At 35.5% G+C, this 13,774-nt stretch overlaps 1 protein-coding gene and 1 long non-coding RNA gene across 4 annotated transcripts in view; one reads left to right on the forward strand and one right to left on the reverse strand.

Annotated features, from left to right (window-relative positions):
• The window catches only part of LOC149795109 (uncharacterized), a 281,949-nt gene that overhangs the window by 69,913 nt on the left and 198,262 nt on the right, over positions 1-13,774 (forward strand). The window lies entirely within an intron of this gene.
• LOC149795110 (uncharacterized) lies at positions 9,985-13,586 on the reverse strand. 2 transcript variants are annotated; one of them, XR_016422257.1, is made up of 3 exons: positions 13,303-13,586; positions 12,518-12,612; positions 9,985-10,539 (listed from the first exon to the last, which is right to left on the reverse strand). It is a non-coding gene; the product is annotated as an uncharacterized LOC149795110 (long non-coding RNA). The 2 variants fall into 2 exon arrangements; XR_016422258.1 differs by lacking the exon at positions 13,303-13,586 and adding an exon at positions 13,113-13,283.

A 13,774-nucleotide genomic window follows, 5' to 3' on the forward strand; every position in this document is an offset into this window, starting at 1 on the left:
TAATAATAATAACAATAATGATAATAATAATCATAAATAATAATAATAATAATAATAATAATAATAATAATAATAATAATAAATAAAAAATAAATACTAAAATAATTAAAAATAACAATGTAATGAAAGGGGAAAATTATTAGAGAGCCAAACTTAGTGCTCTTTGTCCTTTATTGATACAACTGACAATAAAGCAAAAAAGGGCAACACATGGTAGGCTGTGAAGAAAGAGACCACCATTATATTGCATGAATAATAAATGTCTAAAGGTGGAAAAGGTTAGGGTCGAAGAACATAATTATAACATAGCAATTCCACTTCGTTTGATTTAACATTTCCTTGTAAAAGAAATTGTTCGCTGAAGCATCACTCTTTCCAAAAGATTTTTCTGACCAAAAACCAAACTGAGTGCCAGTTAGGATCTGAGATTTGACTGGACTTGGCCACCATAGAGCAGATTATAATTTGTGCTTCAAAGCATTTATCAAAGTATACTCGAATACAAAGTAGTTTTCAAGGTATACTGGAATACAAAGTAGTTTTCAAGGTATACTGGAATACAAAGTAATTTTCAGGTATACTGGAATACAAAGTAGTTATCAAGGTATACTGGAATACAAAGTAGTTTTCAAGGTATACTGGAATACAGAGTAGTTATCAAGGTATACTGGAATACAAAGTAGTTATCAAGGTATACTGGAATACAAAGTAGTTTTCAAGGTATACTGGAATACAGAGTAGTTATCAAGGTATACTGGAATACAAAGTAGTTATCAAGGTATACTGGAATACAAAGTAGTTATCAAGGTATACTGGAATACAAAGTAGTTTTCAAGGTATACTGGAATACAAAGTAGTTTTCAAGGTATACTGGAATACAAAGTAGTTATCAAGGTATACTGGAATAAAAAAGTATTTATCAAGGTATACTGGAATACACCGTATTTGTCACAGTATACTGGAACACAAAGTAGTTATCAAGGTTTACTGGAATACACAGTATTTATCAAGGTATTCTGGAATACACCATATTTATCAAGGTATACTGGAACACCAAGTAGTTATCAAGGTTTACTGGAATACACAGTATTTATCAAGGTATTCTGGAATACACCATATTTATCAAGGTATACTGGAACACCAAGTAGTTATCAAGGTTTACTGGAATACACAGTATTTATCAAGGTATACTGGAATACACAGTATTTATCAAGGTATACTGGAATACAAAGTAGTTATCAAGGTCAGGTATGCTGGAGTACAAAATATGTTTCATTGTATAATGGAATACAAAGTATTTATCAAGTCAATGTATTCTGAAGTACGAAGTATTTATCAAGATATACTGGAATACACAGTATTTATCAAGGTATACTTGAATATACCGTATTTATCAGGGTATACTGTAATACACACTATTTATCAAGGTATAATGTAATACACTGTATGTATTAAGGTATAATGAAATATGCAGTATTTTTCAATGTATACTGGAATACATAGTATTTTTCAAGGTATACTGGAATATACAGTATTTATCAAGGTATACTGGAATACACAGTATTTATCAAGGTATACTGGAATACAAAGTATTTATCAAGGTATGCTGGAATACACAGCATTTATCAAGGTATACTGGAATACACAGTATTTATCAAGGTATACTGGAATACACAGTATTTATCAAGGTATACTGGAATATGCAGTATTTATCAAGGTATACTGGAATATTCAGTATTTATCAAGGTATACTAGAATACACAGTATTTATCAAAGTATACTGGAATATACAGTATTTATCAGGGTATACTGGAATACACAGTATTTATCAAGGTATACTGGAATACACAGTATTTATCAAGGTATAATGGAATACACAGTATTTATCAAGGTATACTGGAATACAAATTATTGCTTATTTCCATTGTTGTCAAGGTTGTTAAACAGACATAACTTCATAAAGAAGCAAATGGTAGCTAGCCATATACCCTCAAGGGAAATTATGCTACATGTTGGCCTGGTGTCAGGATAATGTGACTGGGTGGGACATGATGCTACATATCTGCTGCATGATGCCCCAGTGCTAGACATCACTATAAACTGCTATATTGCAGACATTGCAGTGATATGGCTAAAAACTAGTTGAACTATAAATCACACACACACACACACACACACACACAAAATGCTTGTTTTTCTAGCTGCAAGTATGATTTCTGAAGGCACACAGAATCAAGTGTCATATGGCTTGATGAGAAATCCTTTATTTTCACATGTAAAAATATAATAAGCTTGTGTATTCAAGGTCAGATGAGTCTGATCATAAGCAACGTTAATTATTTCTTCTGTGAGCAATATTGTGCCCACTTGGGGTTCTTGTTACAAAGTCAATAAGTATTTAGTTTTAAAAATATATATTTATATGGAAATTTATTTTTTAATAGAGTTATGTCCATAAAGTGTTGATTTCTTGGATGATGGAATCGACAATAGCCATATAAAACTTTCTTTACAAAATTGGATGAACAACAATTTGTGCAATAATTACTCTTACAAAATCTTGCAGATGTGGGAGGTTGTGGGTTCAAACCCCGGCCGAGTCATACCAAAGATTTATAAAAATGGTACTAGCATCTGCTTTGCTTGGTGCTCAGCATTAAGAGGTTAGTGTTAGGATTGGTTGGCCTGGTGTCAGGATAATGTGACTAGGTGGGACATGATGCCACATGTCTGCAGTATGATGTGCCAGTGTTAGACATCACTATAAAATGGGGCACTGAAGAGATCATAGAGATATGATGTAACAGTTTTTAATGCTACATTGCAACTTAAATTTGAAGGTTCATTTTTCATAAAGTGCATTTGTTTCCTCATTAAGATAAGCCTAATAAATTATCTTTTTTCTTGTGAGATGCATATGGCATTTTGGATTAGGTTTACAGTCTCATATCCTGCATGCATGGCTTGAGCAGGAAATAATAAAGAAAACAGGTTGTATGTCATGTAATGACTCTTCGTAGTGCTTGGATTGGATTGTTCTTTGTTTAATACGTACTATAGAGACAAGTGAGTTGAGTATGTACTAAAGAGATGAGAGACAGACAGACAGACAGACAGAGAGAGACAGAGAGAGGGAGATAGATCCATAACCTGCATCATACTTAAACAGAAATGGTTGTGATTGGCATTGCTTCACACTCAATGAAAACTGTTGCCAATGGACAGTACAATCAATTGTGAAAAACGTGATATAAAGACAAAGGTTGTTCGAGATAAGCTATTGCTTTCCATGGAGTACTTAATTGGTTGGGAATAGCTAAGGTGTCAAAAACTCTAATTTCTGGGATTTTCTGTGCATGCTGGCTAATGTCATGCATATACTGTGCCACACATGCAGGCTAGTGTCAAACATATGCCATGCTGCACATGATAGCTGGTGTCATGCATATGCTGTGCTGAACATATTGGCTATTGTCATGTATGCTGTGCTGCACATGATGGCTAGTGTCAAACATATGCCATGCTGCACATGATAGCTAGTGTCATGCATATGCTGTGCTGAACATATTGGCAAGTGTCATGCATATACTTTGCTGCACATGCCAGCTAGTGTCATGCATATTCTGCACTGTGCATGCTGGCTAGTGTCATGCATATGCAGCACTGTATGCTGGCTAGTGTCATGCATATACTGTGCTGCACATGCCAGCTAGTGTCATGCATATGCTGTGCTGCATGCTGGCTAGTGTCATACATATAGGCTTTATGATTGATTCATATTTAACATTATTTGTTGCCACAGCCTGGCTTATGTCTTTTTGGCAAAACAATTATCTCAGACTCATTGGAAGCCTTACATTTTATCCCTCCACTGTCATGTGAGCTTTCTTTTCTGAATCTTTGCTTTATCCTTCCATACCACAAAAAAAATTATTTGTAAACTCATTTTATCCAAACAGTAAGAATCACCTCATTTGACAACTACTTCAGAAGTGATCTTAGCATACATTTTGCAATTTAAACATGGAAACAAGCAGCATAATAGTTTTACTTCAAGCACACACACACACACACACACACACACACACACACACTGAAGATGTTATGCTGCATAATTCTTATATAAAAAACTATGGAGTCACTACTGTCATTTACTCAGTACAAATTTGAACTCATATACAATACTTGATAAAAATCCATTTGATGAAATCAAATACATAAGGAAGAACATTATGTCTATGCGCATTTAAAAAAAACGAAAAGAAAACATACATACAGTGTACAAATAATTTCTTTAAGTTTCATCAAGGAAACCCGATACTTATGTCAGTAAAATGCCTTTAATTAATTTAGCTGCATTGACCTGCTAGATTGAAATCAAAAGGTAATCCATTTGTGTGTATCAAGCTTGAGTAAACACTATCAAATACTACTGATTAATTGTACCAATTTTTTTGTTGTTGTTTTAAGTGTTTTGATTGGATGATAATTCAGTCACTTAGCCCAATATGGAATCAAGCAGTAATAAAACATGCATCTAAGTAACAGTTGCCCAAGACCCATTATGTTGGAGGTACATGTGAGTTTCAGGCATTCAGTTTGCCCGTGGGGCATGAATGGCCAGATAAAGGTTAAGTAATTAAAACATGAGAATTAGCACTTGCCATATGTGTCTAAAAATTGGTAAAGAGCACATGTCCTGGACTAGTGCTTTGGAAAATGTTACTTGTCTGACTTTGAAAAGGAATATTCTTGGATGTTTGTCTATGGGATCTGATTGGCTTTTCTGTAGTACTGGTACACAAATCACTGCCTACAATTCCAAAATGTCAAAATGGTTCATTTGCAAAGATTTACAATTTCTTCATATTTTTTGGCAGATTGGTCTCCTGCAATCAATGTTAGCATCTTCTTCCATTTTATACAGATTGATCTAAGTCCAGAAGGTGCTTGCTTCTGCAGATTTTTCATCGTCAAAAGTAATTGTCTGATGCATGATTCAAATTGTGTCAAAGATCAACATTAAGGTGAAGTCTGTTTCCTTTCATGCCCTTTCAGTCACAATCAAATAAAAAGTGGTGATGGTCTGATAATAATAGGAGGGCACATGCTTGACTTCAGACTGAATAAAAACATTAAAAGTGGATTGTAGCAAATTATTACATCATTCTATTAATTGTGCGGTATGGAGGGAAAAGCATAAAACAGAGGGTTAATAAAGGATATAGCAATAAGACACACACACACACAGACACACAGACACACACACACACACACACACACATATATATATATATATATATATATATATATATATATATATATATATATATATATATATATATATATATATAAAGGAACATAGTCATATTGCTTGGAAAATAAGATAATTTGTATCTCTCTGCCTGACAAAGAATCACTGAATGGAAAATCTTCACATGAAATAGATATCAAATTGCCTCAAGGGTCATTCATCATTGCTTCTTAGTCCTGGCCTTCTGCTTCCACTAGTAACAAAGAAAAGGTATACCCTATCCTTAATCCTGGCCTTGTGCCTCCACCAGTACTATAGATTAAGGTATGCCCTGCCCTTAATTATGGCCTTGTGCTTCCACCAGTAATAGAGATTAAGGTATGCCCTGCCCTTAATTATCGCCTTGTGCTTCCACCAGTAATAGAGATTAAGGTATGCCCTGCCCTTAATTAATGCCTTGTGCTTCCACCAGTAATAGAGATTAAAGTATGCCCTGCCCTTAATTAATGCCTTGTGCTTCCACCAGTAATAGAGACTAAGGTATGCCCTGCCCTTAATTATGGCCTTGTGCTTCCACCAGTAATAGAGACTAAGGTATGCCCTGCCCTTAATTATCGCCTTGTGCGTCCACCAGTAATAGAGATTAAGGTATGCCCTGCCCTTAATTATCGCCTTGTGCGTCCACCAGTAATAGAGATTAAGGTATACCCTGTCCTTAATTCTGGTCCTGTGCCTCTAACAGTAATGCAGTAATGGAGATTAAGATATACCCTGCCCTTAATTCTGGCACTGTTTTTCCACCAGTAATGGAGATTAAGATATGCCCTGCCCTTCATTCTGGCCCTGTGCTTCCACCAGTAATAGAGACTAAGGTATACACTGTCCTTAATCCTGGCCTTGTGCCTCCACCAGTAATAGAGATTAAGGTATGCCCTGCCCTTCATTCTGGCCCTGTGCTTCCACCAGTAATAGAGACTAAGGTATACCCTGCCCTTAATCCTGGCATTGTGCTTCCACCAGGAATGGAGATTAAGGTATACCCTGCCCTTAATTCTGGCATTGTGCTTCCACCAGTAATGGAGATTAAGATATGCCCTGCCCTTCATTCTGGCCCTGTGCTTCCACCAGTAATAGACACTAAGGTATACCATGCCCTTAATCCTGGCCTTGTGCCTCCACTAGTAATAGATACTTAGGTATATCCTGACTATATGCCTCCACCAGTAATGGAGATTAAGATATGCCCTGCCCTTAATTCTGGCCCTGTGCTTCCACCAGTAATAGAGATTAAGGTATACCCTGCCCTTATTTCTGGCATTTTGCCTCCACCTGGAGTAATAGAGATTAAAATATATCCTGCTCTTAATCCTAGCCTTGTGATATACCAATAATAGAGATTAAGGTATACACTGCCTTTAATCCTGGCCTTGTACTAATTCTGAACCACTTTCAGTATCTGTAATACATTCTAATGACAAAATGGTTTACAGATGCAATGATCTCAATTTCCAGCTAGTCAAGTCAAAATACTGCATTTACATAGGTGCTTACAAATTTATTTCATTGATGTTTTAGTTTCATTGTGGATGGAAATGATTATTGGTAAATAGGACTGAACAGTTAGTGGAAACTTTTACTGTGGTTGTGATAATGCTGGACTCCCTCATGGACGCTGAAAATGAAAGGTCTCACCATATGGTATATTGAATATTTTTAGAATCATATCAGAGGTCCTGAAATGACTGTATTCACAGGTTATGTCAGGTAGATCAAGCTTTTCACCAGCATATACTGTAAGGAACTGGACACTGGTCATATCATTTACCAGTTTAATGTCTAAGGAACTGGACATTGGTAACATCATTGACCAGCATGTACTCGAAGGACACCGGTCTTATATTTAACCAGCTTAACCTCTAACGAACTGGACATTGGTCACATCATTGACTACCGTATACTCTTAGGAACTGAATATTGGTCACATCACTGACCACTATTTGCTCTAAGAAACTGGACATTGGTCATAGAATATCTCTAGAGCAGTATGTCAAATTGTCTTTGATTTGTGTATACAATAGACTGTCAAATAAACCCCTTAATAAGACACAGTTCAAAGGTCACTAGGTTAAGTATACAGATTGTTTTTTGTGTGTGGGATAGTCAGTAACATTATTGCTGACTTGGTTTGGCCATCATGTTTTCCCAGTTGTTTAAACACTCTAAGCTATAAAGCACAATACAAAAGATGTGTGAGAGCTATAATCTCTTGGACTCTATAAATAACCTATAAGTGAATGAATTTTTATCCAGGGTCTGTAACATAGACATTTCTTCAGTGCCTCACAGTGTGTTTTTATTATATTATGTCACAGTGTGTCAGAACATTGAGTATTTTTTATGTTGTGTCACACTGTGTCAGAACATTGTGTGTTTTTATTATATTGTGTCAAAGTGTGTCAGAATATTATTGTGTCACAGTGTCAGAACGTTGAGTGTTTTTCTTATATCATGTCACATTGTGTCAGAACATGTGTTTTTATCGTGTCACAATGTGTCAGAACATCATGTGTTTTTATTATGTTGTGTCACAGTGTGTCAGAACATGTGAAGCCTAAGCTCGACTTAAGAAAAGAGATACTAGGAACATCTTTTATCATCTTTGTCCAAGAATTGTCTGAAGACAGGATCGAATAGAACTTTACAACCTGACTTTTTTGGATTCAGTGTCTATCAGTTAGCTATTAGATATTTCTGAGTTATCGAGTCTGCTTGTTGTAAATCAGTAATTCAATTTTAAAAGCAGCAGAGAAGAATAAAATAATGTTGTTTGAAATTCTATAATTATATTTTTTTAATGAAATTAAATTTTAAAATTAGTCAAACAAATGAATCAACCAGATTGATTCCCTCTGATGAGTTACAGAGGATTTTGGTGATTCATGAAATTGCATTAAGCTTGAGGGCAATTTAAAGTATTGGTGTAAAGTACATATATTGCCAAAGCTGTGAAGAGACTTAAAAATCCATTACAACACCTGGAACCTAAACTGTAAACACTGGCATGCTTTGGCTATGATTATTGGTTTTCACTGGTTGAAGTGCCTAGGGGTCCCAGACAAGTTACCAAATTTTATTTACATCAAACTGGCTTTGCATATTTCTTTTTATTGGTGAAGATGCCTGGAGGGCCCAGACAAGAATTATGAAATTGTATGTATATCCAATCTTGCCATGAATAAGTCAACCATAAAATTGTCTACTTCCCAGGGAATGTACTTTTTGATTGTTTTCTTGACTGAGAAAGAGTTTGATCCAAAGCTGAAATGTTGAAAGCATATGGTTGACCATTATCATCTGGTCACATTAAATAACATAACTTTAATCGAATTTATGTTAATTAAAAAAGAATATTGGCACTTCTTTGCAGCAGTTTTACAAAATTATTTGTATTTATTATTTTTCTAAATATCTAAATTGTTTTCTCAGTGTCATTGTAAGGACCAGTCTATGTTTTGAAAGTTTGTATTTTTTCATCTGTATAATCTGCAGTGTTAACATATTATAAGGACCAGTCTATGTTTTGGAAGTTATCTTGTCATCTGTATTATCTGCAGTGTCACTGTAAGGACCAGTCTATATTTTGGAAGTTTTTATCTTGTCATCTGTATCATCTGCAGTGTCACTGTAAGGACCAGTCTATATTTTCGAAGTTTTTATCTTGTCATCTATATTATCTACAGTGTCTCAGAAAGGACCCGTCTATGTTTGAAAGTTTTTATCTTGTCATCTGTAGCATCTCCAGTTTCACTGTAAGGACATTGGAAATTTTATCCTGTTATATGTGTAATGTGCAGATTATTCTTAGGAACACCGTTTAGAAATAAAATAAAAATACCTTTGGTTTGCTTCTTTCTTCATCTTATATAAGTATGATTACAGTGTTTGTACAACACACCACTTCAGTGGCCTAGTGGTTAGAGCATCCGCCTCAGATGCAGAAGGTCACAGGTTCGAACCCCAGCTGAGTCATACCAAAGACATAAAATTGGTAAGAGGTTAGTGTTAGGGCTGGTCAGTCTGGCATCAGGATAATGTGACTGGGTGGAACATGATGCTACATGTCTACACCCGGCTGTAGAATGTCCATCATATTCCATGAAAAATGATGGAAAACGCTGGAAAATTCTAGCATGGAAAACGCTGGAGTATTTGGACTAATATTCCAGCCTCTGTCCAGGGTAGGCTGGAAAACCCTGAACAATTCTTGCATGGAAAACGCTGGACAATTCTAGCATGGAAAACGCTGGAGTATTTGGACTAATATTCCAGCCTCTGTCCAGGGTAGGCTGGAAAACCCTGGACAATTCTAGCATGGAAAACGCTGGAAAATTCTATCATGGAAAACGCTGGAGTATTTGGACTAATATTCCAGCCTCTGTCCAGGGTAGGCTGGAAAACCCTGGACAATTCTAGCATGGAAAACGCTGGAAAATTCTAGCATGGAAAACGCTGGAGTATTTGGACTAATATTCCAGCCTATGTCCAGGGTAGGCTGGAAAACCCTGGACAATTCTAGCATGGAAAACGATGGAAAACCCTGGACAATTCTAGCATGGAAAATGCTGGAGCATTTGGACTAATATTCCAGTCTTTATCCAGGGTAGGCTGGAAAACCCTGGACAACACTAAAATTTAGCTGAAAATTGTTGAAATATTTTATGAAAACGAGATTTTTAACAGTGATGCAACTTTTATTTGATGATAATTTCAAGAAGAACATGATCCAAATTACCCCAACCAACTCCTTGTATTGACTGTGATGTTTAGTAACTTTTAAACAAGGAAACAAAAATTAAAAACTATACTTGTCACTGGTAGCTTAATAGGTTGTGCACTAGTATTCAGTAGACAACATGGCTTAAGTTGTCATAAATGTCGCTACACTTCTACTGGTGACATAAAATCCAGATTACTGGCTCCTTAACATCATCCGAGTTTCTAAAAATATGTTCTCTTACTCTAGTTATAGTTTGAATTTATTCTGAAGCAATCTTAACAACAAAATAACAGAAATTCACGTTAATTTCTATCTCAATTTTAATTTAAAAATTTTTAAATATTTCTTTTTACACGTGTTGTTTCATAGTTCATTCACCACATTTCTTATTTTTCTGTTGTCACCACTGGAGTCTGTGGAAGTGATGGTACTCTTGATGGTTTAACCAAATCGCAAAGCTTCTGTCTCACCATCACCTCCCCAATGTTATACTTCTCCTTCATGATTTCTGAAATACAAATCATTGTATATTAATGAATCGAATCAAGCAAGATTTCAAATTTATTTCAATCCCAAAAAAATATATATATATATATAGAGAGAGAGAGAGAGAGAGAGAGACAGACAGACAGACAGACAGACAGACGCACAGAGAGAGAGAGAAAGGGAGAGAGAGGGGAGTGAGAGAATGAGAGTTATGCCTGAAACATTTCATGCAATTACAGTACTTTTACAATCCCTGAGGTTGGTAATTGTAATGAGGCACTTGGCTTGATGACTAACTTGATAGCCTTAAAAACCTGTGGTTTCCATCACAAATTAAACTGGCTAGCTAACTGCTCCTGTGGCCTAAGTCTAAGTGGTTAGAGCGCCTGCTACGGGTGTGAGAGGTCACAGGTTTGAACCCTTAACCGAGTCATACCAAAGACTTATTAAAAAAATGGTACTATTAGCTGCCTCGCCTAGTTCTCAGCATTAACCCTTTACCTCATGCAAGCATCTTTTGACGCCTCTACTCCATTCACATGGAAGCGCCTTTTGATGCCTACTGTAAACATCAGCCATTTTAAGCCGGTTTTCATAGCGCCACCTTCGGGGAAAACCCCCATTTAGATACTACATTCATTTCTGTGAATGACAATTACATCAGATCACGTGGTCACTGTTTATGCCCTGGTCGATATCTGCTATTTAAAGTAACTGGGTCATAATCTCCACTCTCCAAAATGGAGGTCGCGGATTTCATTCAGTACTTACGAAGTTTTCACGATTAGAATCAGAACTAAGAAAGATTCAATAACTTAGGTAAAGGCTCTGATATTGATGCAGGCAGCAATTAGTTTTCATAAATTATCAAATTCAGATGACTTAGTGATGTAGATGCAGACGACAAATTGTAAATTTGAAGTATGAGAAATGGCAGCTACGATTGGTCACGCGGCCTCCCTGACATGACGGTGAATGAGTCCTCTCAGGATTTTAAAGCACGTAAAAAATTCTTCAGTGAAAAATAATTACGCAGCTATAACAATCAGACTTTTAATCTTAAATTTTTCCACACATAATAGATGTGTACCAAAAATGTAAAATGGTTACAATTGCTGTTTAACATAAAATACACTACATTGCTTAACAGTTAACAGGCAGGCCTATGCGTATGGAGTCGAACAGGTAACAGGTGCTCTATTTATAGCATGCTGCACTTTGTAATTATGCTCTATAAGGTAAACGGATAAGAGGTTAGTGTTAGGACTGGTCAACCTGGTGTCAAGATAATGTGAATGGGTGGGAGACATTATGCTACATGTCTGTGGCATGATATCCCAGTGCTAGACATCACTATAAATTGCCACACTGCAGACATCGTAGCGATGTGACTAAACATTTGTTAAAGCTACGTTACTAAACATCTGAATCACGCACACACAAACTGGCTACCATATACATGCAGTTGTGATTATACCATTTAAACTGAAAGTAGATTTACATTGTCCATTTGAATATTGTCTGTCTACACTATAATATTTCAAGTAGTAGTTGTGTATACGTTTAAATTTCATAATAATGTTCCATCCCTAGTTCATAAAAAAATTTTGTTACGATTTGGCATATATTTTGTCATAGGTTAACAAAGTTTAAAACGCATGGTTAATAATTTAAAATATACCATAAATTATTTGAATTCTGGACTGTTCTTGGAGAGGTGGCCTTGTGTGTACTTATTATTGGCTCTTGCCCCAGTTAGTGTCTTGCCAATATATTCACCAGAGCTGTACAGCATTCTGAATATTTATTTAGCAGCTTTGTTAAAATCCAAAATTTGACATATTTCTGCCTCATGCTGGGTGTGAAAAAAATTTAATCCAAATTTTCACCATGATGATTCATATGCACTAAGTTTCTGATATATTTACTTATCTACATACACAACTCCAGGTTACAGCTAATGTTCTAGACATTTGAATTTGAAACAAATGTGGTATTACCTCTCGCTTGCTTAATTCAAATTAAAAGATCGAAGAATTTCAATGAAGCTGTCGCCATCAAGTTGTTTACATAACTGTGCCTTGCCACTTTTTTTCTGAAATTAAAGGACACAAACTAAACAAGTATTTTTGGTGAGGAAAAATGATAATCATTTCCAACAGTTTACAACTGTACATTCTTATTAATTATACAATAAGTTACTATTTAATATTACTGAAATGGCTGAATATAAATTGGATAGTCAGAAACAAGCCATAATCTGAATTGAAGATTAATTGGAAAAGAGATCTACCGGTATATTTCCGAGTCACAGTCTAAAATTAATTAAAACAAATATAACTTATTGCTACAAATAGCACACTGTCTGGAAAATAATAACGAAAATGTAAAAAATACAAATACCAGTCAGATCATTAATAATATCAAGGGTCAATAAAATTTAAAGTGAAATTTACAATTTGGAAATGTATATTCGCAAGGCCGGCACGTACCAACTTTTTTGAACGAAAGACACGAGATGACTGGTCATTGTGCATTAGGATAAGTAAAAAATGTTGCCAATTATGTAAACAAAGCTTAAAACATAACACATACCTTTCAATATCCTTACAAGTTTGACGTTTAATTTATCAGTCTTCAAACAGCATGAAAAAAAGAAATTGTTCCATAGGATATATTTCGTAATAGCTTTCCGTAAATTTACGTCACGCGAAGTCTTTCGCAGCTAAGGTACTTGGCGGCCGTGCAAATAATTTTGCTACAATTGGACTGAGTAATGACTTACCTGCTACTTTCGCAATAATACACTCATGGTATCCCTTGAATCCACGACAAACCGCCATCACTTTCTCTCCCGTGCGATATTCCTTCATTTCTTTTCGTGGCGAGCGTACATCAGCCATACAGATTATGCCTCCTTGAATGGGACGATCATTCACCCATATAACCAGTGATATTTCTGGTTCAATGGTCATCTTAAAATCCTGGGATATTTTATATTATACAATTTCAATGACACTCCAATCGAAAATTGCGCCCAAATTCTAGACTGGTTATCCAAAGCGTATTTCGGTGCCATATTTGGAAGCAAAATTTACAGAAACGGTTTTTTTTTTTTTGTTTTTTTCTTTTTACAGAAAATTTGGTTCTAACGCATGAAATCGAAATATGCCGGCTTTTTCAATGTAGTAATTGGTTAGAAAAAAATAAGTTCTTAATTTTATATCCCATCATAGTCAGCTTCATCAGCCATCATC

The sequence above is a fragment of the Sinohyriopsis cumingii genome, chromosome 7, assembly GCF_028554795.1.
Source record: "Sinohyriopsis cumingii isolate HCF-2022 chromosome 7, ASM2855479v2, whole genome shotgun sequence".
In the NCBI taxonomy this organism is placed as follows: domain Eukaryota; kingdom Metazoa; phylum Mollusca; class Bivalvia; order Unionida; family Unionidae; genus Sinohyriopsis; species Sinohyriopsis cumingii.